This window comes from Haliaeetus albicilla, chromosome 7 (assembly GCF_947461875.1).
Source record: "Haliaeetus albicilla chromosome 7, bHalAlb1.1, whole genome shotgun sequence".
Classification (NCBI taxonomy): Eukaryota; Metazoa; Chordata; class Aves; order Accipitriformes; family Accipitridae; genus Haliaeetus; species Haliaeetus albicilla.
The window spans coordinates 4,624,980-4,637,886 of NC_091489.1; the positions used below are offsets into that span (position 1 = coordinate 4,624,980).

The 12,907-nt window shown below is 54.0% G+C and overlaps 1 protein-coding gene across 1 annotated transcript in view; it reads left to right on the forward strand.

Annotated features, from left to right (window-relative positions):
• The first annotated feature begins 3,744 nt into the window (after positions 1-3,744).
• FTSJ3 (FtsJ RNA 2'-O-methyltransferase 3) overlaps positions 3,745-12,907 on the forward strand; it is an 801,657-nt gene continuing 792,494 nt past the window's right edge. The window contains exon 1 of the mRNA XM_069786731.1: positions 3,745-3,764. The gene's annotated coding sequence lies outside the window, so the exon portion shown is untranslated. The remainder of the gene's footprint in view (positions 3,765-12,907) is intronic.

The window sequence follows — 12,907 nt, forward strand, 5'->3', positions numbered from 1 at the left end:
ACGGCGGCAAAAACGCTTTTCCTGGCTTTTATTTCTCATTTCATACAGCGGGGGGAGAGCAGGCCCAGCCCAAGCCACCGTTGTCCAGCCTTCACCGGCCTCCGGTGGCGTCCGGGCTCGGCCTTCGCCTGGTGTCCATCGCTGTTCCCTCCCTCACGGGCCGCCGCCGGCGGCTGAGCTGGCGGTCCAGCCTGCGGAGATCAGCGGTTGTCACCAGTTCGCGGTGGGCGTTCCACGACCAGGAGTAGGTGCAGAAGGTGTGGTGTAAGCGCTCGCTGCCCGTCTGGCCCCCGCTGATCTTCTGCCACAGCTTCAGCAGGCTGTGGCGCTGGCGGAGGGCCAGGCTGTGCCTGTACCGCTTGGCTGCCTGTGCCTTCGGGGAGGAGGGAGGGAAGTTGAAGGAGGAGGCAGAGGGCCCGAGGTGAGGGGAATCGCACAGCTTTGCCCAGGTGGGAGCATGTGCCACGTGTGTACATACAAGACGAAAAGCACCTCAGCGGTGTGTTACGATGTGGTGCTGGCAGGTTATAACCAATTCATGCTGATGGTTAACAATAAACAATTAAGCTATTATTATACCTCTGGTTTCGTTTTTCCTTGAGCTTATGACAAAATTGCTCTTTAATACCTATGTCTAGTTAAAAGCATTCACCAGACAGTTAATGTGTAGGTTACATGAGCGACCAGTCACACTTATGTCTGCTCTAATTGCAGTCCCGTACGACAAAGGGTAACATCTTCCCTCTACGTTTCACACTCACTTGTGTTTGTGTCTTGCCTGGGCTGTCTGTTGTCAGATGACGGGGTGTATTTGGGCACTCGGTGTTGACGGCAGGGGAGTGTCTCTGCTTTCTGTGGAGAGCAGGAGGCTTGAGAGCAGCTGCCTGATTAAACAAAGCATGGGTTTTCAGGCTTGTCCCCGCACCTCGTTCGATACTGTTATGTAGCTGAAGCATTGCTTGTCTCTCTCACCTCCTGCACCCGGTTTCTGTCATGGAAGAAACAGCTCGCAAACAAAGCGGTTGGCTCATTCCTCTGCCTCGCCACCTTCTGCAAGCCCTTTCTCGGCTTTGCTCGTGTCGTTGCGTCTCGTTTAGAAATCAGCGGGAAGATGGGTACCTGGGCATAAGGGCTGCCTGAACGGGGCAAAGGGAAATAGGAACCAGAGTCACTGACTGTGCAGCCAACAGCCAGGTGCCTCCTGCCTCTTGGTTTGCCTCCTCTCGCTGCGGAAGGACTCGGCGAGTCCTGAATTCCTCACTCCTCTGAACCACGAGTCACAGGAGCTGCCATCCGGCATGCCCAACATTAGCAGGCGTAGATCCACAAAGGCACCAGTGCCTTGGCTACGTTGTTGAGGTGCTTAATCTGCAGCAATCCATGGCGTAGAGCTGCTTGTAGGTGTTGGGGTAACCCAGAGCTCACCCACCACTAGGTGCTTTGTAGTGGGGTGTTTACAGCAGCCACCTTGCACAGAGACCTCTGGGGGGTGATTCCTTTGCCCATATGAACCCCTGGAGCAGAACCCACTACAGCTGTTTGATTTTGCTTCTTGCCCTGGGCGGGTTTTGAGCTGGCTGGACTCCCACGGTCTGCTCCAGCTCCGTTTTCTGTGATCCTCTTAGGAGTTACCTTTGGAAGGGTTTGCTGACGCAGGGCTGACCCTGAGCCTTGCTGAACTCGATACCAGAAGCACCGATCCTCCACCTTCGGAGAAGGCCACGTGCCAGGACGGGACAGAAGCAGCTGTGGCAAATGCCCCAGTTGGGTTGTCACCCTCGTAGCTCCAGTGACTTCCCTTTTGGACAGAGTGGGAGTGACAGTGTGCAAGCCTTACCTACCTTTGAGGTGCTCCCTGTAAGCTGTTTTGTCCCTTTTGTTCATGGCTGAGACATGGGCAGCACTTACAAAGGCAGGCATCGAGTAAACTGGCTTTTTCTGAATTTTCTGGGGCTTCTTTCTGCGACACTTGAGGAAGTCACCATCCAACCAGACTTTTTGGCCAGTGCAGTCCCTAAGCTTCTGCTTGTAGTAACTAGAAGACAAAAGAGGGCGTCATTGTCCTGTGAAACACAGCCCAAAGCCCCACTCAGCGCTGGCTGCTGTGCACCCACATATCTGGAAAGACGGGCTGTGTGAGGATATTTAAACTGGAAAGGTGTGTGATAGACACATGGTGGCATTTACAACAGTGTCTTTGTAGAGCAGGTGTCTGAGTTATGCAGGTGCTTTTGGATGTCCAACTAGATATAAAACATTTCTGGAAATCTAGTCTTGGAGCCCTTGTGTTCTGTATATTTTGTTATATACGGCACAAATATCCCAGTAGAGTGGGGACCTCCCTTCTCTATCTCACAGAGCTAAGGAAGCTCACCTGATAATCTGAAACAGAGTTCTCTGGGGCAGAGCCGCCAACTCCACCAGCTTCAAGAAGACTTTGAAGAGGAGGATTCCTTTGGCATCGACAGAATTGAAGCTGCCTGAGTCATTTTTCCCAGGGGCTGGAGAGGAGGAGAGTGGTCAGAACCATGACTGAGCCTTGTCTTACCTTCACAGAGCTCAAAGGGAGCAGAGATCCCAGCAGCCCCCAGGAAGATCTGGACAAGTTATGCCATAGGGATCCATCCCCATTTTCTGCTGAGTGCTGATTAAGTATCTAGCGGGGAGGACAATTCCCTGCAGCTTATCACTAGCCAAAGAAAGTAAGGTCTTCTACTCCTCCTGTGTCCCATCTTGTAAGAGAAGAGTTTGGCCTCTGCTTTTGCAGCCAGGAACACCTAGACGGAATGCTGGATTCCTGCCCCTGTCCCTGAGACTGGCAAGCACAGTGATGGTTGGTCATGGGGGCAGAGCTAACCCTGAGCTGGCCTGTCATGGCCCATTGACCTATTGCTGTCTTGTCTGAGTAGAGCGGCCTTCATTCCTTTGGGTCCCAGATGCTGATTTCTTGCTCGGTACCAATTAGTCTGAAAATCAGGTAAATTCAGATATCTCTGGATAAGCGAGGCTTTTGCTGGAGTAGAATGTCTCTTACTTACATATTGTCTGGGTGAAATGCTTCTTGTCAGTAATGATGTCCAGAAAGTCAGAGAAATCCACTGTCCTGTCTCCTGCAGGCAAGTAGCACCTCTATTAGCAAGGCAGTTTTTTGCTGTAATGAAATGCTGGGGTGAGCAGCTTAGAGCTGGTGCTGCAGAAAGATTTGCTACTAAAACCTAAGGGTAGGAGAAAAGCTGTTAAAGCTTTCACATGTAAGTGGGCTGTGGAACTTGGTGTTTCAGCATGCATAAAGAGGTCCAAAAAGCACAACGTATTCATGAAGGATAGTCCCTGGTAAGTGGTGAAATGCAGCAGCCCAAGTACAGCCTCTGGCTCAGGAAACATTTCGGTACAGTATTGCCCTGGGCTGGGAAGGAACGTGAAGGAGGATCGCTTTGCACATCCAGAAATTGGCTCAGAACAACCCACAGGGGAGTAATGTGTGGTCTAGTGCACTCACCATCGGCATCTGCACGCACCAGTTCGTCGTATGCCTCTTGACTGGTTAAGCTAATCCCCAGCTGCTTAGCAGTCACCTCCAGGCTGTGAAGATTAATATTGTCGTCCGGGTCTTTGGGGAATAAGTTGAAAGCATTGGAGAATGCTGCAGGCAGAGAGAGGACAGTGGATTAAATGGGCTGGAGGGAGGCACTGCTTATATTATATTCGTTTGGAAACAATGAACTATAACCACTGAGGATTTGGGACTGGGATCGGGACGGGTTGTTCCTTACTGCCAGTGGCAAAGCATCTACCTCTAAAGAGCTACCGAGGCTGCAGGGGAGTTGGGGGATCTGGGCAGAGGAAAGGTGAGCCTGTGTTTAACGTGAGGTGCTGGGTGAGGTGGTTGGTTTAGTTCCAGCTCTGCGCTCATGAGCTTCAGTTATCTCTCTGTCAAAAAGGGTATTGATGCTTCCTTCAATCACTGGGTCCCCAAATCCTTGGGACAGGGGATTGTCCCTTCCTTTGTGTACTCCTGGTTGTTGTCTCGGGAGGATCATGAAATGCCGCAGGACCAAGCTAAAGGTCAAACCACTCCTGGCCATGCTGGCAACATGCCTTCAGGGAGGAAGCCATTAACAAGGTGCCATTACCTTTCCGTTTTTTCCTTGTCATGTTCTTTGCTGCTTTGCACTCAATTCTCTGCTGAGGGATGCATGAGGGCTCCCTGCCACACACACAGAGGCATAAAGAGAGATGGACAGACTGACAACTGAGAGGCACGCACTGACAAGAGACCAACCGATAATGCAGCTCCTGCTGATGGAGCTGGAGCAAGCAATGCAGGTGCCAGTCCTTCTCCCAGCTCTATGGGCCAGACAGTGCTGGAAGGACTGCCAGAGAAGAGCTCACCACCCAGATCCACACTCACAGTGATGGGAATGAAACACTGTGTGGCAGCTCACGTTAACTGCTCAAGGCTGCACAGAAATGATAGTGGGATCTCAGCTGTCTTCCCCAGTTCAGGCTAACTTTGGCAGGGGGCAACTGTGGCCACCCTGGTGCGTGCAGGGAAGCAGAAACATCGGACAGGAGGTAACAGTCCTGGAAATCTCCCTTGGCCACAATGCAACACTGGATGGACCAAGGTCTGTGACCCACAGCCCTTGTTGGGGCTGGTGCTCCGGACCCTGGCCCAATCCACCACCCGTGCCTCAGCATTTCTTCTCTAGATTGATAATGCCAACACGCACAGCACTGTAGGGACGAGCGTGAAGGTAGGACCTCTGCGTGTGATCACATAACAGACCGGGGACAGCAGCATTTTCACACACCCAGTTTCCATCTTCATGCTCACCTGGGTGCCTCCCTTGGGAGGGGTTTTATCACCCTCTTCTTTGGCAGAGGCTTTGGTGTCACCCTGGTTTTGGGAGCAGAGCCAGGAGAAGGAGCAACTCTTTCTGCATGTGGAAAGACAAATAATCAGAGAGTCTCATGGGCTTCCCTCCAGGCAGGACTCACAGCTGTAGCCATCACCAGGACGAGAGCTGAAAGGACCCTGTGATGACAACTGTCCCTGTTCTGTGCTATTGCAGCATTAACTCGCTGTCTCATCCTGTTTATGGGCAGCAGGCTATCCAGCAATGGAAATCCTGCACCCTCCCAGATTCCCTGTCCTCTGCTACAGCATCTTCCTCTGCTCTAGCATCTTCACTATGGCTAATTCAGATCTCCTCTTCTTGCCACTTAAGCTGCTGATTGCCTATCCCACCTGCAGTGGATGTGGAGGGTAGTTTATTCCCCTTTCTCTTTGCCTTTCCCTCCGGAATAACCAGTGCCTGGAACAGCAGGTAGCTCGCAGACAAACTGCCACCCATGGAGGTGACACTTCATGGACAAGCTGATTTTCCTTCCTCTACCCCTTGAACATGGTCCCTCATGGCAGCCAAAGGCTAACTAGTCACAGGGGGGGAATTAACATCACACCAAGCTCTCTCTTACAGATATTGTCCTCAACCTGCTAATCCAGAACCTGGTTCAGCTGATGGATGTGAGGCCACACAATTGTGATCGCAGCATGCCAGCCTGTCATCCCTGCAGCACTGTGACCCAGCACGAAGGTCCCATGGTGTGGGTGGCTAAAGACCCAGGCTCAGTTCCTGCTGTCGGCCCAGAAAATCTGTGAGACACTGGGCAAGGTGCTTTGGGCCATGCCCAGACTTCCAAGTCCTCAAGGAGGTGCCCAAGGCTTGGCTAGACAAAACCTCAACCAACCTGACCTAGTGCTGGCAATAGCGGGAGGCTCATTTGGAGGCCCCCATAGGCTTCTTCCCACCAATATTTCTATGATTCACTCACCATTCACTTTTGCCTCTTTCAGCTTCTCTGGGTTTGAATGGATCTGTGGGGTGGCCAGGATGGAGCCCTCACCGCTGACATCAACTTTGTCCTCTGTGAAAATAAAAAAGCCCCGCTGAGCATTGTTTTCCTTCTAAACGTGGGTGTTTTAAGTACCATTCTAAACATGTCAGCAAGGTGCTACCATCTTCCATGGACAGTCAGGACATGGAGGGAAATTTGTTATATAAAAATAAAAGCAGTGTTAGTAACATCTTTTGCCTTTCTCCAGCTCTGTCCTCCAGAGGATTTAAAATCTTTTCAGCACATTAGTGAAATTAATCTCTCCCGCACGCAGGGAGGGGAAAAGCCCTGCCATCACTGCGACGAGGGGGAAGCAGAGCGAGATGAGGTGGCTTGCGGACAAATCAGGTCTTGAAACAAGAAGGGAAACAGAAACCAGAGCGCGTCAAGTAAATCTTTGTCAGTCTCAAGCAGCCCATCCTACATCTGTGATTTCCCACCCTCCTGACTCAAGAGTTATGACATGGAGCAAGGAGCATGCTGAGAGCAGCATCGTGCTTTGATTTTTCCAGCAGCTTCAGCTTTGATGTGTTAATCTCTGATGGCCCTGAGCAATATCAGGGGTTCTGGTGGGAAACGTATTCAGTTGGAAAGTTGGACTGGGGATGATGTGTTTGAATCCTCGATGAGAAGTCAGAGTTTAACACGGTTTCTCTTGGCGTGCTGTACTTGGGAGCTTGGCTGCACAGCCCAAGTGCTGTGACTGCCACGTCTAATCACACGTGTTAAGGATGGCTAGTGAATATGGGAATTTGTGTTGCCTGTCTGGCTTCAGCGAGTCTGCATATGGCTGTAGTGAGCCTTGCATTGAAGTTTCGGAAACCTACTGCAGTGCTGGTGTTTCTCTGGCTCTCCCTGCACAGCGTCATTACCAGCAGATTTGCAGTTCATTAAGATAGGTGGCTCCGGAGTTGTTGTCTGAAGGACACTTGTCTAATCCCATTTGCTGTCATCTAGGAGCAATTTGGGTTATGGAGATCTTGCTCACCTTCCCCCAGGGGTGGTTGCTGAACCAACCTCACCGCCTTCATGGATTCACCTGGATTCACCTTCCCGTCATCTGCAGGGTGAGAGCAGCGCTCAGTGTCAGTGGAAATAACAGACACCAGAGCACAAAGGGGATGATGTGCTGGTGCTGGACCCACTGGCAGCTACTGCACAAAGCTAGGGGCTTTCCCAAAATGATGGTTAGAGCTTTCTTCCTTCCAAGTGAAGGCAGGATGGAGTCCTTGGACAGGGTCAGGTATTGGAAAAAGAGAAAGTTGAAAGCAAAAGTGCTGTGGCTTGCTTCTCTTTACACTCGTGGAAATCCAGACCGACTTCATTGGGCACAAATCCCCCTCACAGCATGATGCCTCTGTGGCAGATGCGGGTACAAAAATAAGGTACTAGACCCTGCTGAGGCAGGGGAGGAGGAATTTACTATTAGAGGAACGACTGAGTTGTTCACCACCACAGACTTTCCTCCATGTTTACCCCATGTGAGTGGGAACCCACTGTATTATTTTAAGGGAATCAGTTGCCTCGTGTAGCTTCCGTGCTAACATCACGTCCTCTTCACCTGACAAGCACCATACAGGCATGCAGAAGGCTCTTTACTAATCTGTTTGTTTCCAGAGATTTCTAGGCTTCCTCCAAGGAGAAATATCTCAGATACCTACCCTCACCTTCCATGTATCCTAAGGCTTCCAGCTTCTCCTTGCTGGTCAGGGGGACCTTGGTGGCCACAGAGCCCAGGATGGACCTGAGGTCCTGGGTGTCACCTTTGTACCCTAAGGTAGGGCCCGGGCAATTTTTGAATGAAGCAGGGTGTCTCGCCAGCAGCAGGGACTGGCTCTCCAGGGAGATTTCAGGCCTTGGCAATGACAGCGGAATGGCAGCCAGAGAGGCACCATCCACAGCAACAAGACTCAGCAACTCCTGTGGCTCTGGGGTGAAGTGGGTCTCCACCGTGGCCAGGTCAGAGCCCTGATTATCCACAGTGGCTGCGTCCTCTGTAACAAGAAAGTGTTGGAAACCTCCTCTGCATGTTGGCAGTCAGCACAGAGAGACTTGGCAAAAAAAGGTTATTAATAATAGTAATAATAGAGACTCCTTTGCCTTTCACCTACCCTTTCCATCTCAGGATCTAAAGGACTGTAGCCACAATAATGCAATGAAACTCCCTCCCTGCGGGGCAGGGTGGGATGCTGAGGCCAAACAGGATTAAATTCCTTTTCCATGGCCATTCATCACCCATCACCTCCCTCCACGCTGCACCATGCATAACACGCTCTAGACACAGCCCCCTTCTCCTTTGACACGCCGAGGGATGGCATTTATATCTTGCTGAGACGCACAGAGTTCACGCTATGCCCCCTGCGCCAAATAATGCAAAGCAAAAATTCAACACAAGATTAAAGGGAAGGGAGAAATGGAGAGAATTTAACCTCTGCTGAGTGCACAGTGTATCCCACGCCAGCTGTGGGCCAAGCACGAGCTGCAAAGCACCAGCAGCCTCCCCGTGCTCCTGTCACTGGTTTGCTGGCTGGAGGGGCCAGGTAGGAGCAGAGAGCAAGAAGGGAAATATCGGTTCCCACCTGCGGTGTGTCCTAGGACTTCCTGCAGATCCTCGTTGGCTAAGGGGACCTCCGTGGTACCCATGTTGGAATCTGCATCATGGATGTCAACTGTGTCCCCTGGGGTATGGGGGAAGATGGAGTTTAGTTAATGGGGATATATGTTTGAGGAAGGGGAGCCCAAAATACAACAAGAGGTTGCAGGGAGACTCTTGGCTGCAGCTTTAAATGTCTCACCAAAAGGGCAGTTTACAACACTGAGAACTCTCATATCCACAAAGGATTTGGTGATTTTAGAGACTCTCACCCCAAAACTGCTTCCCAAACCAGGGCCTTTTTGGCCAGATGCAGGATGGAGGTCCAAGCTTTCTCCAGATCATGGCACTCTTTCATCCCAGGCTAACCCCGACTCCTTTACAGCCCTGGAGATCCTATAATGACTAAATCCCAGAGCAACCCAGTCTGATCTCACAGCTCACTCAGCTTCGAGCAAGAAGTTGGACTAAGACACCTCCTGAGGTCCCTTCCAACCTGAATTATTCTGTGATTTTGTGCCTTGGGAAATGTCAGCATTTTGGCTTTTTTTTAATTCCAGCTCTTTCTCCTCTTCTTTCCCAAGTCTTAAGCTTTCTGCCCAGCAGATGCTCCAGATCCTGAACAATCCTGAAGTGCCGATATACTCACCATCCACAGCCACGTCCTCCCGTGCCTCCCTGTGAGTCTGGTCTGGTAAGTGGATTTCCACTGGGTGTAGGTGAGACTTCACCTCTCCAACATTGACCTGCTTCCCTACAAAGGAGAGATGTGTTTCATTTCAGAAAATTTCCTAGAGACCTGGAAAACACAGTTCTGGGTTGTGAATGGGACAGAATGCATCTTATGTCAGCTCCTAGCTGCATCAGGAAGCACTTTGCTGATTCTTGGATTTATTAACAGACATCAGTTTGCAAAAGGAGTTGATGTATTAATGGGGTCCAAGAAGAGGGAGCACTTCGCTGCTTCCAGGAATAAAAGTAGCATTAAAAATAACCCCAGCCTGAAGCGTTGCTGCAGGAGCTGTGTCTGTGCGATGGGTTGCAGGGTGTTCCCACCCTCTGGAAACCTCCATGGGGGAAATTTCCCTGGGGATCCCTGTCTGCAGCGGGAGTTGATCAGAAAGCAGCACAGAAATGTGGAAAGCATCTGACCGAGCGCATACAGACACCACCATCTAGTGGTCCCTAACACCAAAAGCCTCAACCCAGCCCAAAATTTGCAGGTTCAGCAGAGTTGGAGTTATTACTGCTTGCAAATGGCTTCTCCCAAGGAGCTGAGAGCAACCACCACCTCCACCGCCTGCCCCAGGAGGTACCTCTGGCTGCTCACACTCCTTTACGCGGGCCAGCACAGCGACACAGCCCTGATTTTGGGGGGGGGGGGGGGGGAAAGCCACTCCAGACTCCCAGCAGCTGGTCCTCAAGGTCATGGGCCTGATCCTGCAAGCAGCCATGCCCACTGGCATCAAGGGGCAGTGAACTCAGCTAAACAGGGGTCTTGTCTCATCCCACAGCTCAATGGGAAACGGAGATGATCTGCCCAAATCACACAAGTGGCATCGCTCTGGTTTCTCCGGCGTGCTGGAGTCATCGAAGTGGGACAGAGGATTTCAGAGGAGCACGAAGGAGCAAACACAGCTGAACGGGATGGGGAGGAGCAGGGTTACCTTCCAGCAGCAGGACAGCCTCATCCTGCTCTTCTCCCTCTGCGTTGTACAGATTCACGCAGAGGCTGGACATGCTCTTCCTACCAAGGGAGCAGACGGACACGTGTGAGACGACCCTGCCCAGCACCCATCCCTCTGCCTTGGGGGGGCCCAGACCACCCTGGGGGGAGACGCAGGAGTGGGACTGGCTCAACCCTGGGCGGTCCCTGCGTTACCTGTTCTGGGCTGTGACAGCTGCCTCGGGGGGGCTGGGGGCTCTGCGCTGCGATGCTTGGGAGCAGCTCTCTGTGGCACTGCTGGCCCTTGAGGCTCGCTGCTGCGGCTGATCCTGGTCATCGCTCATGTACTTATTTTCCTCCTTCTTCTTGCCCTGTGGCAGCCATTCCTTCTGTAACACCTCGAAGGAAGAGGGGGTCTGGGGCCGAGAACACCCACACCATCAAACACCGTCCAAGCATGGGCTGAGCCCAGGGATGGGAATGGGAGGGACGCGGTAGCCCCCATCTGGGGGGCTCTGGGAGGGTCCAGTCCTCCATCTCTGGAGGGTCCCCAGCTCCTGTGCAGGAGTTTACCCCAGGCTGGGCCACACCAGAATGCTCCCAGCAGCCAAATCCTTGTCTGTGCTTCCCGGGAGAATATACAGACACTCAGCCCCTGGCATGACCCAGCTGCATCCCTGGGGATGAGGGTTGCATACGTGGGTGATGGGCACATAGTTTTGGGGTGCAGGCGTGCTTCCAAAAGAACTTACGCGAATGTGCGTGGGGGCCAGCGCTGCCCACCCTCACCTGCGTTGCTTTATCTGCCTTCGGCACGTCCTTCCTGTACACTGCCTGCCTGGGTGGATACGTCTCGGCCATCAGTACCGTGCACCATAGGGCAGCCCCCCTGCAATGTTGGCATCATCCTCTATCACCCTCCCCTTCCCGTCCTGCAGCTTTTCTGCCTTGAGGACAAGCGGGGAAAACAAGGAGACCGAAACATGGGCAAATGTGGGCTCCCTCCATCCAAGGAGGCACCCCCTCACTCACTCGGAGGTCCTGCTGGATGTGGATTTCTTGCAGGACTTGGCACTCTGGCTGGATGTGGAGGTCCTGCCGGGTGAGGACACCCTCCTGGGGGCCGATGGGGCTTGGGAGCAGGTAGATGTGTCCCGACTTTCTGTTGAGCCACATGGTGGGGGCTGCTGCTGAGCCTCGGTGGCTGCGGGACTGCAGGGTTTTGGCAGCTTGCTGGGGTCCATCCCCTCCTCGTCCCAGCCCTGCTGCGAACAGGGGGCACCCGGGGGGCCCCACTGACACCCAAGGGTCTCCCACCCAGCAGGGCTGTGGCTGAGGATACGGTTGGGAAGGATGCAACCCGGGGCTCTGTGTCTGTGGTGGGGCAGGAGGTGACTTTAGTGCCGGGGGCTGTCTAGCAAGAGGGTGCTGCGGAGCTGGGTTCCTCCACAGCACCCCATGACCCCCTGCTCCTCCCCAGGGACCCTGCAGCTGATTCACCCTCTGCCCCGGTGGCCTCGGGTGCACCCAGGTGGCACGGGACAGTCCCCAAGCTCGCTGCCTGGTGTCACCTCTTTGTCCCTGTTCTCCCTGATGTCACAGAGCACCTGGTGGCACTGGTGGCATTCCCAGGCTCTGCTCCCTGCCACCAGCAAGCTACGACAGGCTCCGATGGGGTCTGATGGGGTGTCTAAGGCATGGGGATGGGGACAACACCCAGGACCCGATGACAGTTGTGCCTCCATCCCTCCAGCTGCTGCTTGCTAGGCCCTGTGCCGTGCCCGTAGCCCTGAGCAGGATCAGCCCCTGTGCAGGCTGGATGTGTCCCATGGGAAGGAGCCGTGCTGGCCGGGCTCAGCACAGGGAGCGGGGCAGATTCCCAAGCTGGACGACCCTGGGGTGGGGTGGCTGCCCCGAACTCCGAGCTGGCACCGCACCCCTGCGGCACCACGAGCTCTGCAGCATTGCGGAGCGGGTGCCCAAACCGAGTGCTGCTTCAGGGCAAGCGCAGAGGGATCAGCCAAAACCCCCGAGACCCAAACTCCCTCCCCAGCTCACTCGGTGCTGGGGCAGCCCCAGCCAGCTCGGGGGACTCATCCTGCTCCTTCGTGTTGCAGCCAGGGTCTGCCTTGAACACCGCTTTGCCTTCCCCTCAGCCCACCCTGCAGCCAAAATGCTCCTCCCGGGGCCAAACCCAGCTGAGCCCAACTCAAACCGACCCCAGAGCCCACTTGGGTGCTGGAAACACCCACCTGGACCCCCTGCTCCGTGCAGCTGGGGGCACTGAGCGCTGCCCCAGGTGCCTGAACACACTGCGTGGGCTGGGGGGCACCCTGTGGCCCAGGGAGGTGTTGGAGAACCGGGCAAATAGTTTTTCCAGCATCTCCTGGGGTCCCCAAATGCTGCTTTAAAGGGTGGCCGCTGGGTGTCCCCGCAGCCCTGTGCGATGCAGTGCTGAGTGGGTGCACGGGCTGGGTGCTGGGGGCACAGGCGGGTCCCTGCTCCCAGGTTTAGCACCTTCACCCTCAGCCCAGACCCCAGCTGACCCTGGGGTGGTCCTGCAGTGGTTCCAGCCCAGCTCCCGTCCTCTGGGGGCTTCTCCAGCAGACTGCAGGGCTCACAGGGACCTGCGGGGCAGGATGGGGGGCTGCTGGGGTTCACCCCACTTGCAATGAAGTGAGGTGGCTACCAGGCATACCACAGTCTGCAGCGGGCTCTGGCCCACCCTATGCCCCCCAATGTGTTAT